General features: G+C 37.3%; 1 long non-coding RNA gene across 1 annotated transcript in view; it reads right to left on the bottom strand.

Annotated features, from left to right (window-relative positions):
• LOC309671345 overlaps positions 1-13,427 on the bottom strand; it is a 44,408-nt gene extending 30,981 nt beyond the window's left edge. Inside the window, exon 1 of the long non-coding RNA XR_014269130.1 lies at positions 13,388-13,427. This is a non-coding gene — a long non-coding RNA (uncharacterized lncRNA). The remainder of the gene's footprint in view (positions 1-13,387) is intronic.
• Between the last annotated feature and the right edge of the window lie 8,992 nt (positions 13,428-22,419).

Raw genomic sequence — 22,419 nt, 5'->3', positions numbered from 1 at the left:
GCTTCAGGTGTACTAGGGAACTTATTTTTTCTCTATAATGCCTAGTCCCACATCTGTTGCCCAAAACTGTCACTAAGGAACTTCACTCCCTCTGAAGGCTGCAGTTCAAGATGGCAGGGGGACCTGAGCCTGTGTCCCTTAGGCATATGCAACCCCCTACATCAACACAACTTCTGCCAGCAGAAATGCATTGACCACACCAACGCAGGAGCTCTGCTCCAAGTCCTTCCCAAAGAGGCAGGAGCAAATGCCAACTGTAGACGTAGAAAGAAATGTGTAAAGTATCAAGACACATAGTTTTGGCAGGGTTTGGGCATGGGCACAGAGGTGAGGAGGGGCACAACAGGGCCAAATCAAGCTCTAGAATGCAAAATGTTAAACAGCTACTACATTAAAGCCACACTACTACTGTGGTACTAATATATTATTCATCACTAGTTCACACTTGATAATCCTGTATATTTAATGAAATAGAGCCTAGAAGAGTTAAAAATTACCCATTGAGGAGGCAGGAATAGTATAGTCATTTATTCTCTGCATCAACTTTGCCAGGTGTGTCTTTTAATTCAACCACACTAAGTGATGATTATTTGTATTACAGCATTCACTAGCAGCTACAAGAAAATGGGGTTGCGCTTACACAGAAAACTTAGCATTTAATAGAGAGGAAAAAATTCCTTCTAGACAGAGGATCATCAGATAGATAATGTAAGTCTAGGAGCAACGAAACCAGTAGAAGATAGATGTCTAAGAAGGGGTGGATTCATCAACCAGGCAGAAGAAATTGCTGTGGTAGGACAGAGCAGCATGAGCTCTCCATCCTGTGGGACAGCTGCATCCCACTCAGCTAGGCACCTCTGAACATCTGGCCACAGTGCCTTGCTCCAGGTCACATGGGAAAGAGGCAGCAAAGCCAAACACATTTGTTTCAAGACCCATGCTCTTTATCATAAGAGAGCCCTTCTTTTTAGGGTTGAATTTACTATAATTAGAATAAGAACAGTGCACCCAGAACACTGAGACAAGAATGAAACAGGAGTGCTAGAACATAGATGTACTTGTTTTCCCCTTGAAGCAGTTGCAATTGCAGTCAAAAGGTTTGGGGCTATTTTGGGGCTTTTGATTGTTTTGGGAGAGGAGAACTTAATGGGGTGGGTGAGAGCTGTTAATTTGTTTTTTAACTAATGCATCTGATCTGGAAGGTTTCAGGTATTAAAAGCTACAGCAAGCCAGCTCCAGATTTCTTATTTCCTATGCCAGAAATAACAAATACTTGTTATCGACAAGTAGCCCACATCAAACAAACCAACCACTGTAGAAGGACCAGTTTTGGTAAACACAAGACATTCACAGACATTACATAGGAAAAATCAAAACATTCAGGCACTTGATGCAAACTATTCACCAGGGTTTAACGTTCATTGTCCAACAAATGGGTTATTAATTTATCAATATACATTGTGCCAGCTGAACAATATCTCCTGTAACTATAACTCGGACAATAACTTTATGAACTGTATCTGACTTATTAAATTCTCTCCTTTTATTCATGTAATAATCCTCCATATCACTTGCAATGTAACAGGGTACTCAGTGCAATTGATGATGACAGTGTCTTCCTATTAGTAGAAAAATAATCTCTCCATTGACTTGAAGGGGTTTGGGATGAATAGTTTCCTAGCAAAATGCAAAAGCAAATAGTTTGATCATTGTCTTCCTCCAACTCACTGTGGAACAAGTGAGAGATTTTGCCAGATGAGCTTTATTATTTAATTTGGTTTAATTTTAGCTTGTTGACATCAAACTCTACCTCACTGCTCAGGAAATTATTTACACTTCCCCTTTGCCGTCAGCTTTCTTGCCTTCAAGCTATAGTGAAAAGTTTATGAGCCTAACTTATACACTTAAGTTTACTTTCAGTCTCTGTGATTTCCTCTCAGTAAAATGGTGGTTAAAATTGTTTGCAACTGTTCTTGTCGGTTCCTTACTTAATGCCAGAATAACTGATAGCTGAAGTGCTATATTCTCAGTCTTCATATGTCACATGAATTTAGTTTTGCCTTCCTTTAAAGATGCCAAATGCTGAACAGGGGGTTTCAATTCATTATACAATTTACACTGTGGCACTCTCAGCCAAAATTCAAGCAGAAAGGTAATGGACATGGTGTATCAGAATACTCAAAATAAGGAAGCAACAGCCAAACCAAGAGTAAAATTATTTTGCAAATGCACTGAATGTTTCTCTAAGTTTTAAGATGGTTTCAAGTTTGACCCTGCTCCCCCCTCCCCCCCTCCACCTTTCTTTTTTCCTTATTTAAGGCCCGAGCTTGTAAATATTTCAGCATAAGCCTAACTGGGTATCTGCCACAGAGCAAAGTTTAGGCCCCACTTGACTATGTTTAGTCAAACAATGCAGTAAAGAAGCAAGTCATTAAAATAAAAGAAAATAGATTAATCACCAGACATATGCTAAGACAGAGGAAGGGATGAGATTACACTTGGACTTCATGCTTCTACAATATACTTGTCTGAAAAAATGAACAAGCGAGTTTACCTTTTCTAGAAAGGATTCACTCCTTTCTGGAAAAAGAGTAGAAATATGGAATCTTACATTCCCATTCCCGAAGAGATAATATTTCTAGTTCACCTGGTCACATTTAGAGGTTGGAATCTGGATAATATGAGTGTTGCCAACAGAGGAATTTTCTGGTACTGAAGTCTGGTTTTAGTCTCAGAATTCCCAGTCTCTGAACTGCAATGCAAGTCTATGCTTTTCATAACAAAAATAGAAAATTTTGAAAAGGTACATACAACTGCATGTAGCACAACTGCAATGAGCATTATATCTGATTATCTATTGACATTTTTATTATGGTCTTTTCCCATGACTGAAGTGTTACTCAGTTATGCTGCTCCTGTTTCAAGACAAACCTTCTTGACCAAAATTCAATCTTCAATTCTCCAACTAAAAGAGAATTACACTCATCATGATCAAAATCGAATAAGGGAATCAAAAAGCATTACTGCTGCTCGACATTGTTGTTTGCCTAAAAGGTGAGACAATTGGCGGGAAGTGCCTTTTTGTAACTAAAACACAGCATATTTGAAGAAAATTAATGGCTGAAGAGCTAGAGCTGGAGAGAATACTTACAAAACTGTGTCAAGGAGACAAATCCAGACGAACAACACCTGAAGGTCAAGCCCTACAATGACGAACCTATTTTAAAGTATAGTGGCTGTGCTTCTACAGTCTCCAGTGTATCCAGATGCATTATTCATCCATTCTGGTCAATCTTAGTTGAAGTAGTTAAAGTCCTTTGATTTCCTTTGGAACTTACAAATTCACCTATGTCAATATACATAAGAGGCATTTATTGAAACATAGCCTGTTACAGAATAATTAGCTTTATATAGTTTCTTATACTATATAGTCATTATTATAAGCAACAAGAACAGACAATATTTACAACATACGACAAATTTAATTAATCTGAAGCCTATTTTGTCCTTCAGAACTTAAGGAATCATAAAGTTTTTACTCTTCATCCAGCTCACTTAGTACCTACAAAAAAGAGCTAGTACATTTTCATTGCTACTTAAAAAAAAAAAAAGTGTTTCCAGTCTTTGAAATAAATATTGTTTAAATGAGTCAGATAAATTCACATTAAAAACCAAATTAATACTGTTCATGGTATTTTCTTAATTGTTTTTCTGTGTGAATACTTTCCGGGTTCCACCCAACATCAGGATCTGGCAAAGATATTGAAATAAAGCCAAGAAGGACACTTTCATGCTCTTTCCAGCTCCCATCAAGCTTCTGGCATGTAGCTTGTTGAGCTGTCTGTGGGACGAGAAGAAGAAAGTGCAGTGAAATGAGCATATGCATGACAGCAGTTAGTCAAAGTCGGCCCAACAAGGAGACCAATTCTGACATTCAAAGCAACAGAAATAAGTGGAAAAGAAAAACACATCCTAACCCAGCACAGCAATCCTAGGATGTGATCTTTTTGATTCTGCCTATTGTTCTAGAACATGAATGGATTGAGAGCAGCCCTGAGGAGAAGGACTTGGGGGTGCTGGTTGATGAGAAGCTCAACATGAGCCAGCAGCGTGCACTTGCAGCCCAGAAGGCCAACTGCATCCTGGGCTTCATCAAAAGAAGTGTGGCCAGCAGGCCGAGGGACGTAATTCTGCCCCTCTACTCTGCTCTGGTGAGACCCCACCTGGAGTACTGCATCCAGCTCTGGAGTCCCCAACATAAGGACATGGACCTGTTGCAGCGGATCCAGAAGAGGGCCACGAAGATCATCAGAGGGCTGGAGCACCTCTCCTATTAGGACAGGCTGAGAGAGTTGGGGCTGTTCACTCTGGAAAAGAGGCGGCTCTGGGGAGACCTTATAGCGGCCTTCCAGTACCTAAAAAGGGCCTACAAGAAAGCCGGAGAGGGACTTTTTACAAAGGCATGTAGTGATAGGACGAGGGGGAATGGCTTCAAACTGGAGGACAGTATATTTAGAAAAGATATTAGGAAAAAAATTTTCACTCTGAGGGTGGTGAGGCACTGGAACAGGCTGCCCAGGAAAGTTGTGGAGGCCTCATCCCTGGAAGTGTCCAAGGCCAGGTTGGATGGGGCTTCGAGCAACCTGGTCTAGTGGGAGGTGTCCCTGCCCAGGAACTAGATGATCTTTAAGGTCCCTTCCAACCTAAACCATTCTATGATTCTGTGATTCTATGAACTGGCACAAGACATAAGCCTTTGGCTGTTTTGTGCAACAAATGTGTCTGTCATTGAAATTTTAAAGACACGTTAGCAAAAGTCCATCTTGGATATCTTCATAAAGCTGATTCTGCATGATTTTGAGTGCTTTAGCCACCCTTGAGTTCATCTGAAATCAAAAATATCCAGTGCTGCTTTGGATCAGACACTCTTAAGAAATGCAACTGGAAGAGCCGATAATTTAGTTGAAAACAGGTAGTAGTCTGACACAGATGCTATGTAACAGCTCATTAGTGGTTTCTGACTGATCCAAGGAAAGTTAGTAGATATTTACTTGGAATGGGCACATCTGGAAACAATCATAAAAAAGGCCAAGAGAAAAATGAAATAATAAAACATTGTGCATACAGTTGTTCAACACAGTTGGGCTCTGGTACAAAATACACCTTATGTTCCCTTTTCTGTAAAAATAAGAATATAGGTGACAGGAGTTGCTTCTGTTCTTTCCCTTCCTGAATACAATTAGTTTACAGTGGAAAACAAGTAGCAAAATATTCACTACTTTTTGACTTACAGGTGCAGAAACTCAGCTGTCCAACAGCCAAAGCAAATCCTCCTCAAATTCAGGCTGCTTCTTCTGCAGCAGATGGTAGTTTATGTCCATTTTCCCTCTTCATGGCAACCGTACAGTGCCCTCTTGACAGACAAGATGATTTATTTATCTATTTATTTATTTATTTACATTTCATTGCTCCTCTAAGAAATTAGGTGGACAACTTGGAGAAGGGTGTAAAAGATTGTGCTTGGCAGACACAAGGCAAAATTGATGGAAGAAAGTCAGAGGGATTACAAGATGCAACAGGTGAGAGAGTTGCAGAGGACAGGGTCACTGAATTGACAATGGTAAGGATGAGCCTGCAAAAATAGAGTAGGCAGAAGAATTGGAGGGGAGCAGGATCAGGGGAAGTCTTCAAACCTGTCATGCCTCTCCCTATCAATCACTTTTAATTTACTTCACTCTTAAAGTTAATTATTCTATTTTTTTTATTGTAGTAAAACCTAGGCTTGAGCTTAAAAGCATTTCAGTACATTTTATGGAAATCATAGGAGGTCTAAGACATGCTAATACTGAGCAATCTTTGGTCTCAAAGCCTTTTTTTACACTTTGCAAGGATAACTTTCTTCCTTAACGTGAGAGAAAGACTACAATGAGAAAACAATTGAGAAGTATTTTTCCTTAGTTTTTCCTAGTTACCTTTTCCTTTCTTTTTTATCCCCCTTTTTTTGCCACCTGAAGATATAGGTTAAAAAAGAGATGGTAACTCCCATTGAATGGATGATTTTCTACAGCTGAGGAAGGTGATACAGTACAAAGATAAATAATTTTGTTGTCTTATAAGACAGGGGGAAATATCATACATCTAGCTTTGTTAGAACAAACAAAAGCAAGTATTTTTATTCCAAAGCATGCCCCTCAAAGTGTCCGTATTTTCTTCCATGGGTCAGTTTTAAAATCACAAGAAGCAATTTTCATCAGAGCAATAAGATTTTTTTAATTATTTTTTTTCTAAGTAAAACCTTGTATTCTTCCCTTTTCTCCTGCAAGAATCATAGAATAATTTAGGTTAGAAGGGACCTCTGGAGTTCATCTGATTCAACACCCTGTGCAAAGCAGATTACTCAGGATAATTGAATATTGAACACTACCAAGGATGGAGATTTAACCTCCTCTCTGGGCAACTTTTTCTAATATTTGACTACCCTTGCTGTGAATATGTTTTTTCTAATAACTAACAATTTCATTTATTGCCACTTGTGCCTGTTTCCTCTTATTTCTTGCTATGCTACACACCTCCAAGAAGCGTCTGTCTGTGTCTTTTTTAAACCCTCCTATTGGATAGCTGTAGACAGGCATAAGGTCTCCCTTTAGCCTTCTCAAAGGCTGAATAAAGCCAGCTCTCTCACCTTCCTCTTGTGCTTCATGTGCTCCAGTCCTCTGATGATCCTAGTGGCCCTCCCCTGGGCTTGCCAATGCATGGCCACACCTGCCTCATGTCCTCCTTGTCTCCTAGGAATCCCAGGTCCTTTTTGGCATTGTTATTACTGAACACTAAAGCAAAAAAAAAAAAAAAAAAAAAAAGGAGCTAATATTAATAATTTTAAGTAGGCATTCTGGTGAAAGATCCTAGTGTCTTACTTTACTAGGGTCTTAGAAGTTCATTGATTCTCTTCCTGAAGAGCTTGGATTTAGTCTTAAATTGTGAAAAGGTGATTGGGCAAAGATTCAGAGTCTTACAAATGCCCTCAGAATATAAAAACTACAATTATAGCACTCTTGCATGTGTTATTTGGGCTATACCTTGCATGATTAATAATGAATCGGGTTTCTTTACCTCTCAGTTCAATGTCGTGTCTTAATAATGTAATTTTTATGGAAAAATGATTTGATTCAATGCAAGTAATAAATAAAAAGCAATAATTTAATGTGTTTCCTTTACAAAAAACTATGGGCTGAAACCAAACTATTTAAACTGTTGTTTAAAAAGGTCAGCTAACCGATATTCATTACGGCCAGAGGACTCAGCTTACACGATACCAAGACACAGAATGTACGAAGAAATTCGTTTGAAAGAAAGGTCTTCTGGGGAAAGGATTATGCCTTTACAACATATTTTTTAAACATTTTAATTCTATGAAATTTCTTTATCAGGGAAGACTATGTATTTTGTTTGCTTATTTAATTTTGCATGTTATAGAACAAATAAGTTCTCCCAGAGTTAACTAACAAACAATACTATGCTATTTGTAGTAAAACTAATGGTTCCAGCTGGTGATCAGGTAAATCTCTGACCTCCTCCCACAACTCTATCTAGCATTACTTATCAAGATTAATCAAATCACCTCCTCGGACCTTGCTCTCGGGGTAAATGACAGTACAGTTTTCTTTCAAGTACGGAAAGAGAACAGAGGAATTAAAAAAGTTTATAAATCCGAAGACAGGACACCAAATGTACTCAGCATTTGCTTTTCATCACAGTATGCCTTATTACCATTATATTTTCTTATCTTCCAATGTTTTCTTCTTCCTTGATAGTGAAAGGCTGTACTGTCTTTGGAAGACTGCTTCCCAGTTAACTCAAATACACAGCATTCATTTCAGCAGGCACATGCAATATATGCCAGCATTAAAACAGCCATTGAGATCTCCATACTTCTTATCACCATCAACAATTTGATGTAATAACAGCACACTTTGTACCATAAGATTTGAAAACGTTATCTTCAGGTGTCAATTTAAAAGCATGAATAGGTGTAATATTCCCATACAGTCTCAACGGACTTTCCAGTATATCAAATACAGAGAAGAGGGGTATTAAGTTCATGTACTTCAAAAGTATACAATAGTTTATCTGTGGTTTTATAGTGATTTTTAGAAAGATTTTATATAGATTTTCTTTTTTCAGATTTTTTAATGTAGAAATTTTTAGATGTATCCCAATACTCTACATTTCTAAGATGGCATAGAAAATTCTGCAGCAAAATAAGTTTGTTTTTCAGAATTAATAGTACATTTAAGCAACAATAGTATTCTATACAGGACAGTTGCTATCAATTTGTGTGCAAGATGACTATATAGTAGGCAATGATGTGATACATACATCCATTTGATATGGATATCAATGCAATTTTATACATATTTCATTTTTGGCCAGCTAACGATCCACTCTTCAAATGGCAACCCTGTGATTACGAGTGTGCGTTTCTGTATGCCTGGATACAAATACAAAACCTTGAAACCATCTGAAAAATGGCCACCTTCGAACTTGGGTGTTTTTGGAATGCAATACCCCTTACCTTTTTCTTTGGGCCTCTTAGTAGCACTAATGGAGACATCCAAAACCATATGTCTGAACTCTCAGGATTTTGATAAAGGGTTGTAACTGAGGATTTATTCAAAGTACAGTATCAGGTTAGCAACTGAAATACTTCCATTCCTTGTAAACAGTGCTTGCAGTGCAAAAAAAAAAAGTTTTTGCTTCAGTCAAACAGAAAAGGTATTCTGACCATGGCAGGGACAGGTGTTATTTTATTCTTCATCTCTGTCTACTTGAAACTACTTTATATTGTTACAACTCTTTGTAACAAACAATAACATCACACTGGCATAATAGAGTACCTAGAGTCCAGAATTTTTATTTAAAAGTTCTTTACTTTCTACACATTTTTCTACCACCAGATAACAAAGTTACCTTTGTAGGGGCTAGGCTATGTGGTCACAGCAAGCCTGCTACTCCAAAAGAACCACAGATATGCACACTTAACTTGGGTCACTCTTTTTGACCGAGAACTTTCCATGAGGCAGCAGAAGTAAGAACTTGCATGCACGAGCAGTTTCCAGGGGGCAGCTTGCTCTCTCTGTGTTAACATCACTGCTTTCCACTACCATTTTGTGAGTTTGCACCATTGACCTCTGTGAGTGAACCGGCACTTTCCTCTTGAAGACAATTTGTATACAAGTTGTACAAGTTGTCATGCAGCAGTTCCACTTAAAAACATTAGTAAGAAGAATATGTTACAGGGGGAGTCACACTACTTGATATAAAACACTCAAGGAGTGGTTTGTTTTTTTTCCGACCACAATGAAGAATGATTTGCAATTTATGAGCAAGAATTTTCCAAAAATTAAGAGTTCCAACCCGCTCCCAGCAACAAAAACCACAGCAATCAGGGGCGGCAGCTAGCATGCTAAATTTCAGCTGGGTAAAATTAGAAATGCCTCACATGTGGGAGTTTAGAAATTGAATTTGCCTAGCAAAAATGCAACAATTCTGTGTACAAACACTTCTGTTCTAAGAGGTTTTAAAGTCCCTTACTACCACAGATGTTTATTTCCATCTTTATAAACGACAATGAACTATTTTCTGTTCAAGGCTTGTATTAATATCTTGTTACAAGAAAGATTAATTGTCCTAAAGTATTTTTTTTTTTCTTTGCAATTACATCTTCTGTTAGGATTAGGTAAACATCTAAACTAAAAGTAACTTCCATCTTTATACTTTTTTTTACTGAAATCAAGGTATGCCTCTCCTAGGTACTCTTGTTCAGCTGACATTAACAGCAAATGGTTGCTGACACTGGCCACTGGAAATCAGCAAAAAATGCAGGTGATCAGTTTTCAGACACAAAGCCAAAGCGGTGTATGAGAACCATCCACACGTGCATTTCACACTTGCCAAACAGAAATGCATAATGGATAATGCTGGTTAATAATATACATATTTTCAAACTTTTAATAAGCCATTATGAACAATGGTGGATAAACAAAAATTTAAACTTAACAATAGTGAGCAGCATTGCCTTTTGAAAGAAGTTAAAGGCGCAAAAACACAGTTTAGCAGTTTTAATCTCAAAACAATTTCTCACTAGAATTGCCTGCCTGATGTTTATGATTTCTATATTCCAAGAGTTTTTCTGTAATGAAGCTACAAAACCACCAGGCATTTACCCCTGTTGGATTTTCTGGAGTTCATAAATCCTCCAAGCAGCATAATCAGGAAATACGTTGTTCCTCTTTTGACATCATTAGCCTGCTTATGTTCCCCTCAACCTTATAAGGAAGAAGAATCTGCTCACAGCTGAATGCTTCTGCAAGTGACATTCTTTGTCACTGCAGTCAGAGTGACATATGCAAACTGGGAATTCTCATTCAAGACAAATTATAATACAGATGACTATATCCTGTAGAGGACCTTCCTCCTCCTCTTACCTACAGTATTTCACCTGGATACTCCTACATCATGCCCAGTTTTGTCTACAATACCTTTCAAAGGCATGTGGCCTTCCTTATGAAACAAAAAAAAAAGAGAAACCACCACACCTCTAGGTAATTTGTTCCAACTGGTAATCATGTTCACTACAAAATACATCCTTATTTCTCATTTGAATTTCTTTGACAAGTTTTGAAACACTGTTGCTGCATCTCTCTATATCAAGGATTTCTGTTCCTCCCCAACTTTAACTTAACTTGAGCACTTGTCAGATTCTTTTTGTATGAATTGAATGAATGATGGAGAATTTCAAATGTCTTTCTGTAAAATGTTTTCCAGTTCTAAATTTATTTTTATCTTTTTCTGATTTTTTTGTATTCTTCGCTCCCACACTAACCTAAGGTAGAATCTGATGCCAGTCTCCCCAGTTCTGTAGAACAGAATTCTACACCCCTTCCTACTGCTGCTCCTGTTCCCTGTTTATAAAAATTAATAACAGCAGTAGCTATTATAGTCTCACTACAAATAAAGTTTCAACATTTTTCTCACTACAACGCCATAACCTCTTTTAGTGTTTGCACCCTACAGAATTTGCATGCTTTATTGATCTTCCCACTATTTGAACCATAGGCCTTATGACAAATAAATGATGAATTCACTGGCTCGCATTTAAGAAAACAAACAAACAAAAAACCCCAAACAGCAAAAAAACCCAACCAAACAGAAAAAAAAAACCATAAGATGACCCTCAGTGAATGTTTAAAGTTTGCCGCTCATCCACTGAGCTCGATAACTATCAATTATGAAACACTAAGAGTAATTTTCTGAAAAATAAGAATCTTGCATTTTGTCATTGCTCTGTGTAGAAGGAAGGTCAGCTTTATTTTTTAGAAGGTAAAAATCTAAACAAGGGCTATGAAATAAATTACTAGAGCTTGTAGTTTTGCATTACAGTAAGACCACCTTCCAAGGCTCACCTTGCAAGTTACATTTCATTTATTCCAAGACTCAAAAATCACATAATCTCTTCCAAAGTTCTCCATGAAGCTAAAAATATGTTGATACTATAATCAACTATATGACAAACTACAGCAATGGTGTGTAAAGAAGAAACCCAACACACCACACTGTCTCCAATTCCCTTCCCTATAATTTTTAGCAATAGGAATAGAATTAATATCTTTTAATCAGTTCCGTATTCTGTTGCCTTGACCAGTACAGGTGCCCAAAATGCAGATGAAACTTAGAGTTCATACATGCTTTCAGAGGTCATGTGTTTTGGGGTTGTTCTTTTTTTCTTCTTTCTAGTAATCTACAAGATTCCTATAAATTGCTCCTAGCAACCACATGCCACGATTTTGCTGGCTATTTTTATTCATTAATACCAGCTGCTTCACAGTGCCTGGAGGTAACAGAAAAAATATGTATATGTGTTTTAACCATATGGTAAAAACCGATGAAGGCCTTTTATGTAGGATAATCCATATACCCAGGGTAAAATTCACTCTTGTGCAAAGACCTAGCTAAAAGGCCTGTTCTCCACTTGAACCTTCAAGGACCTATATCACTTCAAGTTTCCGAGCCAAATCCAAATGTGTACATTTGCATTGCTCCCATGAAGTCAGCTGAGCAACACCTGTTTCCATCAATGTGGATTTTCTGATCAAGTGGTAAGCAAGTTTTTATTAGCCTTCTGTACAGGGACAGATTTTACCATTGCACTTAGCTAGAAAAACATAGGTTTCCTTCTAACAACAATTAGTCATGCTTAAGTGTTCTGCTGCTACAATTGCTAAACAAATAAGGTTTTCTCTGAGATTATCTAGTTCCGAAGTTTAACGTATAGACAAAAAATACAATGGGGATGAGATAGCTGCAAAAATAATGTATTCAAATGACATCTAAAGTATTAAATAAAATCATGGACATTAATGCTAGCACATAATCAAGCACAGTAGACTTTACTTCGGCAAATACCAAGTTTGTGCACAATAACAAGTTTCGTATCTCTTAACCACAATAGCCCTAAACACAGAATCATAGGGCACATCAGAACAAAATACAAGATGACCAAAACAGAGAGGGAAATGGAGTTGACAGAAGAGTAACAACAAAAGAAGGTGGAAAAGTCATGGATGGATTTATCCAGGGGTACTATTAGGATCCTAAGCTAAACTAATTCCAGGAAACTATCTTGATTTCTTTTTCCAGAGGTTACAGACTGTCCTACATGACCCTTTTCTTTACAGGATGATCTGCCAATTCAGTTAATGGATTGTTTTTAATTCATAACATTTCTCTTACGTAGTAATAGAACAGACTTTTTTTTTTTTTTGTAGCAGAAATGCATACATTTGTGAATTTTCCTTCATATCAGTCCCCCATTTTCTCCTTTACTTCTACTTTCAGGTATGAAACATTTTTTCATTAATGTAGCCAACATAGGCACAAGAAAAAAGGACAATCAAGTCCTATGAAATACTGAGCTTTCATTTGTGCTGCAACTTAAGAAACTGGACACACAGAAAAATACCCTTGTATCATCAGGGACATGGTGCCTTCAAGATTTGTCATTGGCTTAAACAGAAAAAATATTCCAAAGTGTGGGACAAAGTTATACCTACTTGGAAAATTAATTCTCACAGAATTCCTCGGTCTTATAGAGTAGAATTAATCTCTTAAAATGACACCAAACTGAATTTTACTGAGTGATTAAATGAAAGTTAACAGTGGACTTTTTCCTTACTATATTCACCATGAATATCAAGCTAATTCAAACCATGATTTTTCTATTTTATGTATTACAGGATAAAAAAAATTTAAGAGCTTTGCTTGAATCTAAAATGGCTTTTATGAAATCCTGAACAGTAATAAAATCTAATAGCAGTGAAAGTCTCTTTACCTTTGGCTTATCAGGAAAGCTTTTCTCTGTGATATTATCTGTTCTTTCTTCGCCATTGTACGTGCACCATTAAGTTAAAACAAAGTATTGCAAGACCACACTGCGCATGCTTCTCTCAGCAGGGAGGACACCACCTTAAATTCTAAAAAGCTTCCCTTACATGTTACATGTTCACTTTGTTCTCTAATGGCAATATTAAGAGGCGTAGGAGGTTTGCCTAAGTAACTTTGACAGCTGAAGTGAGTAACCAGAAAGTGCTTAAAATAATATTCCGTATACTCCCTTAATCTCCAAGAAACATTCCAACACTGAAAAAGATACTGTTTGCTCTTCCTCACTGATTTTCAATTCACTACTACTGACTTTCAATTCACAAAGCTTAGTTATATAGCATGTATCTTTTTCCCAACTGCCAGCAGAGAAAGAATGAGATGATCTGAAAAATCATGTTGTATTATTTCTGCCAGAGGCTACACATTTGTCCCCTGCACAAAATAACCAGACTAACCAACCACCTGGCTGACTGAGCAATATAGCATCCAGCTCATTCTTCCATATCTGTATTAGCCTGCAATCCCAACAGGGATAATCATGTGGCTTTGTCACTGAAGAAAATAGATGAAACTCAATAGAAACATATGTCGTGGTTAAGATACTTTCTCTCTTTTCACATCTCTCTCTATATATATCTGTATGTGTATATACAAACACAAATACTTTAGTATCTCTTGCATGTGAATAACTGAAGAAAAAAAATGCCTCCCAACTGTCACTTCATTATCAAAAAAATCTTTATATGACAGGCAGAGTTCTTTTTAAAAAAAGTTCGCTTGTATTTCTCATTAGGTGATTCATACTTACATAACAGCACTAGAATTCTACAAAACTAATTCTGCAAGACAGAAAGGATCAGTAACAAACTCACCTCTTGATCATAGGTTAGGATAAAACTCATCTAGCAACATGATTTCACCATACTGAGTACACCTTGCTCACCCACCAGGCAACTTTCTGTGGAAACAGGCTAGCGTTTCTAGTGCGCATTTCCCAGTAAATGAGAAAGTCATAAAAACATGAAAAAAGAACACAAATTTAGTTTAAAAAAAACATTGCTTCTAAAGACAGCTGAAGATTTATGTCTGGTTTTGATGTTAATTGAACTGGTTAAGCCACAATTAAGACAGTTTGGTTTATGGGTGATAAGGGTAAGTATCATTTAGTATAAATCCAGAGAAACCAAAAACCCAAGTGATAGAAGTTAGATTTGGCAAGTTCTTCTGAGAAGCAATGAAAAGCCCTATCAAACAGTAGAAAGATTAATCTAGTCAAATTTTATGCCCCCCACACTCTGATGAATAAAATTCCTTACGATGAAATAGAACCCTATAAAACTACATACCCCAGAAACAAAAATGCAAGTATTTTTGCTTAGGACTTCCAGCGAGAGAAAAATTAATAATTTAATTTTCTATTTTCTTTATGAAAGAATTAGCCTGATGTCATTACACTAAACGTAGGCTTCCATCAGAAGGAAATGAAACAAAAAGCAACAAACCAAACACCAGTGGCTAGATAGCTCTTTATTAAAAAAAGAAAATGGAGAGCAGAAAGGACCATGCTTCTAAAGTTCTACTCAGATAAATATACACTCCACAACTGTCTGCATAAAAGAAAGCTTAAATAAGCCCATAATTAAATCCTATTCAGTTCCTGCTTTTTTCATTTGGGCAAAAGATCAGAGCAAATGCAAATAAGTGTGTCACATATGAACAGCAGGTCTGGCTGGTATTTAATTCTGAGGAAGACCAATACAGTCCTGCTTGTTCAGCAGAACTCTGCAAAGGGAAGATTTTTATTCTTCTACACATATTTACAGAGACTGTTCAATTTTAACAAATGGGACAGAAGGGGAAAAAGAAATACCTCAGCAACTGCTGAAGTTCTCAACAATATTCCAATCTTCCAATTAAGTCATTCTAATATACAAGACAGCAAGGCCTGTTCAGCAGTGTCAGGAAAAGATCAAGTACTGACTCCTGCAGTGAAGCCGCAATGCCCTTATTTTGCACTTACAAAATGACTTTTCCAGGGACAAGATTCACCTCTGAACATAAAAGGGCATCTGCCAGCACTGATTGCCGCAGAAAGAGCGTCCAAGTGGCTTGAAAGCCTACCAGGGCAAGAACATGCTAAACCAGCTGTTCCCATAGCAGACTGTTCTCACAAAAGTCTACATAACATTTTGCACTGCACCCTTTAAATTAATCCCAGATCATGAGCAATAAGGGCAGATCTGTTATCCCAACGGGAATGACATCTTCTAATTAATGCAAGGTCAACAGGTCCACAGAGAGGCTGTGACAGAGCTCATAGACATGCTCATGTCTAATAATCATCAAGCTGCAGATTCAGCTTTATATTTTCAGGCTGAATTGAAAACACTCATGGTACCAGAGGAAAGCAAAAAATCTAAAACATCAAGAAATTTACCACCTTCCAAGTGCACTTTTCTGTCCTCCTACAATTAAAGTATTACTAATTAAAGCAAATTTAGCAGCACTTGAATAATTGAAAGTCAGTTTGAAAGCAAGAAATGCTGATATTCAGTACTTTGAACAAGCTTATCTTGCAGCTTTTATGCAACTAGTTCTTTAGTGAAGAACCATGCTTAAGACCAATATTAATGAAAACACTAAATTCCTTTGGTATTTTTTCTGTGCTGATTTGAAGTTTTAATGTTCCCCCATCTCCCCTACTCATTGCAGGATTAGTATGTTTCTACTTGGAGAACAGCGGGCTTCTCTTTTCCTCTTTATTTCCAATGAAGCCTGTAACAAATACGCCTTTTTGATTATTTCCCAGTTTGTGCATCAGCACCATGGATGGTGTTAGAACAGTTCTGTAAACATTTTGCAAATGAAGCGCTACCAGACGCAACTTAATTGTATCATAATTCAAACAAGGAGACTTGCCTCATTACCATGATTATTTATCATTTTACCTTGAAATGCAGAAGAATCATGACCTTTATGTCAGATTAGTAGTAAACAAGGTCTAATCTCTTTGATCCGTATTGCTCATCATGGAAGCATTAGAGAAAACAAAATATAGAACAATGGAGAGATGAGGTCAAAAGATGAAGTATGTATTATTAAGAAACATTAAGAGAAAAAGGTAATTCAGAGCTCTTCACTTTCTTAATTTCAGTTCAGAATTTCAGTTACTTCCACATCACTTAAGCTCATACTGTTTTTCCATCACCATTGTGATTGTTGTACTAACAAAGTATCACGGCAAGAATAAAAACCTTCCTACAAATAATTGCAGTGCTCTACTTCCAGATCTGGCACAAATTCTTTCAGCAGGCTTCACACTTACATTGCCGTTTGGTGCTCCATAGATAGTAGCATATACAAGTAGAGACAGAGCATATGAAAATAGAGCAGTCACATGCAATTGCAACTGTCTTTACTAGCTCTGGCTACATCAGAAGAGCATTTTCTGCCCAATATGGAAAAATCTCAGGATTTCTAGAACTGCACCTGCTCCAGCCTTCACAGTTCTAGTTAAGAAGCAAAGGTTTACTGGGTTTGGTTGCAATGGAGTTAACTTTCTTTACAGCAGCCCATATCACAGAATCACAGAATTATCAGAGTTGGAAGGGACCTCTAGAGATCATCTAGTCCAACTCTCCTGCTAAAGCAGGATTGCCTAGAGCACATTTCTCAGGACTGCATCGAGGCGGGTCTTGAAAATCTCCAGGGAAGGGGACTCCACAACCTCCCTGGGCAGCCTGTTCCAGTGCTCTGTCACCCGAACCGTAAAGAACTGTTTCCGTGTATTTGAACGGAACTTCCTGTGTGGAAGATATGGCACTGCGTTTTGGATTTGTGACTAAAACAGTATTGGTAACACACTGATATTTTGGCTATTGCTGGACAGTGCTTGCACAATATCAAAACTTTCTCTGTTTCTCAGCAAGTAGGGTGTTGACTGGAAACTGACATGAAAGCAGCAGCAGAAACAGAGAGAGATGGCAAACTAGGACACACCGGTTCATACTACAGTAACTGTTGCTTTCAGCTCCACAAACATGAGGGTAGAGGAAAAAAAAAAAAAAAAAACCAACAAAAAAAAAAACCACATCCCCAAACCCACAGACCACGAAAACATGCTCCAGAGACAGTAAAAATAGCAAAGCTCACTGAAAAGCGTGGTCGGGAAACCCTAAATATCTGTGTGTGAGAGAGATCCAGCATCTGCCACAGTGATAAAGCAGCTTAGAGTCCAAAGAGAACCAGCTGCTGGAGTCCCACAAAGATAGCTAAAGTCCACGTGAACCCTAAGTATGAAAGGCCAAGGCCATCATGCCCAAGACAAATAATCCCAAAGCAGCTGAGGTTAAGGCAGCAACAACATGGTACACAGTGCTTGCTTTTCTAATGAGAAAAGTGGAAGAACATTAGTACTCTACATGATTTCTTACACTGACAGGCTTAACATTTTGTGTACACAAGTGTCCTGGATTGAGGGCCGAAACCACAAGAAGGCTATTCTAGATGAACATTCCACCAGATAAAGGAGTGGTATTTGTCTTGGCTCCTACTCTGTATCTCACATACAAGAGATCCAGTCTTGAGGTCAGGGTCTCAGTTGCTCTTTTGCTCCGCTTCTTTAACTGAAGGGGCAAGAGTCATATTTCCTTCAGAAGTTTGCCTTTTAAGCCTTGCCTGGTTTGGCGCTGTTGTCTTAGCTTTCACTGGGTTCTTACCTGCATTTGTGGTAATGTACAAACCCAGACAGACAATACATACCAGCAACTTTCTGGTACGTGGTGGATGTAAAATGGAGTTTGTCCTAAATGGGAACATGCTAACCCCTCAAATACTGCCTGTTCCATTTATAATCTTCTTTTATTCTTTCCTTTTAGTCTTGTTTCTTTAAATGCTTCTGTACTTCATGATTTTATATAGACATAATTAATGAAAAATTTTAAACTGTTATTCTAGAGCAATAGTTTTAAACTTGTGAGCTGCACTTCCCAGAAAGGCTCACGACTACCCTTAAAGGAACCTCAGAAGATAACTAAACAATAACAACATTACAGGCTGACTAATGCTTACTAAAACAAAAAAATAACCAAAGGAAAAAAAAACACATCTACACACCTGTAGTAGTCTGCAAACAAAAAGAAGATGGTAGGCCCATTATAATGGCCCTGACCAAAATCAGAAACTCCATTGTCACAGAACTCTCAGCCCCCTCTCTCATAGTTTTCATGGCTGACTGATAAAACTGTAAGCTGCAGGAGTTTCCTTGTAAACTGCAGTGCTTCCCTTGACACATGCAAGTCTAGAAAATTTTCATCCTGAAACAATAAGAGTGTTTTATGAGAAAAGGAAGAAAAAGATACAAGAGCAGAATGTACTATAACCACATATTTTATTAAAATTGCATGTGTAGATTGAGCAGACATTGAAAATTCCGCAGGAACCATGAAATGCATAATAAATTCATACTGCATAAAATCCTCTTCAATGCTGGAACTCTTCACATTAGTGGTAGTCTCCCTGGGGATATACACAGGCAAAAATCTCTGGGTTTTAGTGGGCAGGCCTTCTGTAATTTGTACTGATCATTTTGTAAGCCATTGGCTAAAAAGCTCTTAGTTTACATTTTTGTCTTTATTTTACTAGTTACGATAAGTCTATTTCTTTGGAAAACCCTATCCTGTCACATTTAAGAAAACAGTGACTTACTCCTTTTCTGTCAAAATAAAGGCTCTGTGTATTCCAACATTCAGGCACAGACTTAAAGACAGGAGAGTTAGCACACACTCTGCAGGCTTTCAATACAATCAGATTCATTTCTCCACAGGCAGCCAGATATTTCCTCAAGTTCTCATTAATGAACATCAATGATGTCTTCCAGAGTTGACTTCACAAAATCAGTGTGGAAAGGCACCTACTTCCTTAGTATTAGTTTCAAGATCTACAGACACATGTAGGATAATAATCAAACCAAGAATGAGTAAAAAGACTGAATTTTCTTTCATTAGTTACATGGTTACGTAGAAAAATCTAAACTTAAGAGTTGTTGCATGTTACATACAGGTAAAAAATGTCAATTAAGTATGTCTAAATTAAAAGATGAGTTTGCTTGTTTGAAACTGTCTAGTGTATGATTGGTCTAGACAGACCACGATTTTCAGTTCGCTGCCAATATTCAGCAAATCCTCAAACTGAAGACAATGCAACTGTTTGAATAAGAGAGAGAAAACACATCGGTCCCCCATCAAGACACATCTTTAAATATGGAAATGGAACATCAGGACGTTTATGTTTCATTTTTCAAGTACATTAAAAATGTGAAAAGAAAGTGTTTTTTTTTCCAGAAAACCACTGACTGAAGAATGTTCATTTCTTTCTGTACATCTTTCAGACAGAACATGCTGCTTTGAATTTGCATTTATATCCCAACTATGATTATAGAAAAGGCACAATATTCTTTTGAAAGAATCATATATTACAAGATGTGGTCTTCTATTGTTAGTGCTTGAATGAGGCTGTCCTGGAATTCTCCATCAACTCACCACCTTTAAATACACTTTTCTCCAGCACGTGATGTATTTCATATTGTGAGAATTTCTTGTCAATGAAGGACATCCCAGAACCAGAAGCTTGTATGAAAAGGAAACAAGCTATAGTTGTTTTAATAGTCGATGAAAATTCTGTACCCAATCTCTACGTAAGATTGACCTTTATGAGACCCTTTTTTCTTTGTACAGAGAGAAAAATGACCAAACTACTACAAGTAAAATAGCCAAGAAAGTTTACAAAGAAAAACTTTAAAAATTTAATGTTCTTTGCAAAGCCATTTCATTGTGGACCTTAGAAGCGTACATGTCTTTAAAAATACTCACAGCAAAACAGTAAAAACTATGAAGAATCACTGCCATTCTGAGTATCTTTAACTACCAAGTAAGTCAAACAGATTTTTAGTTTTCAGAAAGAAGCAGTAGTCTTCCTTGAAGAAATAATGAAAATAGGAGTTAAAAATAACTGTCTCTAATGAAGAAGTGTCAATAATACTTAGCATTTTGCACTGTACTCTGATGGCATGTTTATTGCTCTGCTGTCACATAGAACGATAGGAATTTTTTTCTCATATAACACTGGATCTTTTGGACTGTATTGTAGTTTAAATATAAACTATAATAGTGCTAAACTTTTCCTAGTAGGATGTTATGCTTAAACATGATCTTGTCTCATTATTGTATTTATTATCTGGAAACAACTGAACCAAATGATCAAAATATTGTTTTTTCACAGGTGGTAGATGAACTATAAACAAGGCAGAACTCAATGACACATGAGCAATCCTGCTGACAACCTTCTCTGGACTATCCAGCTGCAGTTGTCCATTTTACAGCAGGCAACCCAATTGAACCCAATGTTTAAGGGTTAAGAAGTCTTTCCTGCTTCCACTTAAGCCTTTGAGAAAGCTGTTGATGAAATCAAATTACGTACAAAAGCCTAAACATTTTCGTTCTCTGAGGAGCACTCCTGAAATCAGAGAAATGTTTCCATGTTAGAGGAGTGCATTTGTCCTCCTGAACAAAATGTCATCTTCTGTAATACCTAAAATAAACAAGTGATACTCAGGGAATATTAACATGTGGATAATGGTGTCTCTCATCTGTCTCATCACAATTATTGCAACAAACTTTACTTTCAATCATTACAGAAATAATTGATTTAGACCACAAAAATTCAGGCACAGGTCATCCGAGTGGAAAGTCTGGAGATCTGCAGGTGCTCAGCAAAAACTAAAATCTTTTCCTTGCAATCATAACTGCTGTTATGAGATAAAAATAAGTGGATATGGCCAAAATGCTTGTATTGTTCTCATACGATGCAATTTAGAGCGATGAGTGTAGGACTCCACAGACAAAACAACTTTGTTTGCAGAGGATAAAAGCAAGATTTGGGCACTATTTCCACCCCACTAAAGCTTATACTGAAACTGATTTTTCCCTCTCTTTTTATACATAGGCAGGTACCATTTTGACTACAATCATACTTCAAAGCATTGTGTAGATGGATTTTAACATGAAGGTCGGGTGACAGTCCTTATACTGAATCCAAGGCTCCTAGAGTTTTATGGCATATAAAATCTCTGTATTCTCTGTTTTAAGTTGGATCCATTTACTGTCTAAGAATTCCAGATGTGGCTTTAAAGCAGTGTTTTCTGGCTTTCAGTGTAGTTGCCTTCCCCATTCAACTTCAAAATGATATCAAGATGAGGTTTCTCGGGCAAACAGCTCTGGAAATGTTGAAGGCATGATTCTGGCTCATGCACACACATACCCTCCCATAAAGAAGAAAAAAGTGATTTTAATAAAGACTAAATAATGAAAAGGGATACAGGTTAAAAAAAAAATCCTAATACTACAAAAGCAGATATAAAGTTTGCAGGAGACACAAAGAAAACCTTTCAGTGGACACTTCAAAAGCCTAGTAAAAATCCAGCTATATTCATAATCAAAAAGTTTTTTGTGAAATGAGAAAGCAAACTTAAAAGAGGCCCTGCTATTCTAGCCCTCAGGCTTTCTTCAAGGTAAAACATCACAGTCTTCCTTTAAATCACATGTTTACTCAACACCTGTTTGGCTGCTGGCAAGGAACTCTCATATCCAACAAGTTGGCCATTGAAGGCTTTATATTTACCCTTGGCAATCTAGCTTCTAGCTTCTCAGCTCCATCTTGTAAAAAACTCTAAGCATGAACAAATGGAACTAGTGTCACTCTCCTCATGAACAGCATCTAAATCAGTTTTGGTAAGCAAGTTTCCGAGACCAATTCATAAAGAACCACAAAATACTAATTCTGAGCTACCAGTTGCTTTCATTCTACAATTTAATTCATCCAACTCAATCCAGGCTGAAGTCCCTATTATTTTACGGGTGGTGATGAAGGATTCTGTGTCAGGTTTGAGGAGTAGAATACCATTCCTACACATTTCTTACTAGT

This window comes from Vanellus vanellus, assembly GCF_965231255.1.
Source record: "Vanellus vanellus genome assembly, chromosome: 4".
Classification (NCBI taxonomy): domain Eukaryota; kingdom Metazoa; phylum Chordata; class Aves; order Charadriiformes; family Charadriidae; genus Vanellus; species Vanellus vanellus.
This window is presented reverse-complemented; position numbering and strand designations above follow the sequence as displayed.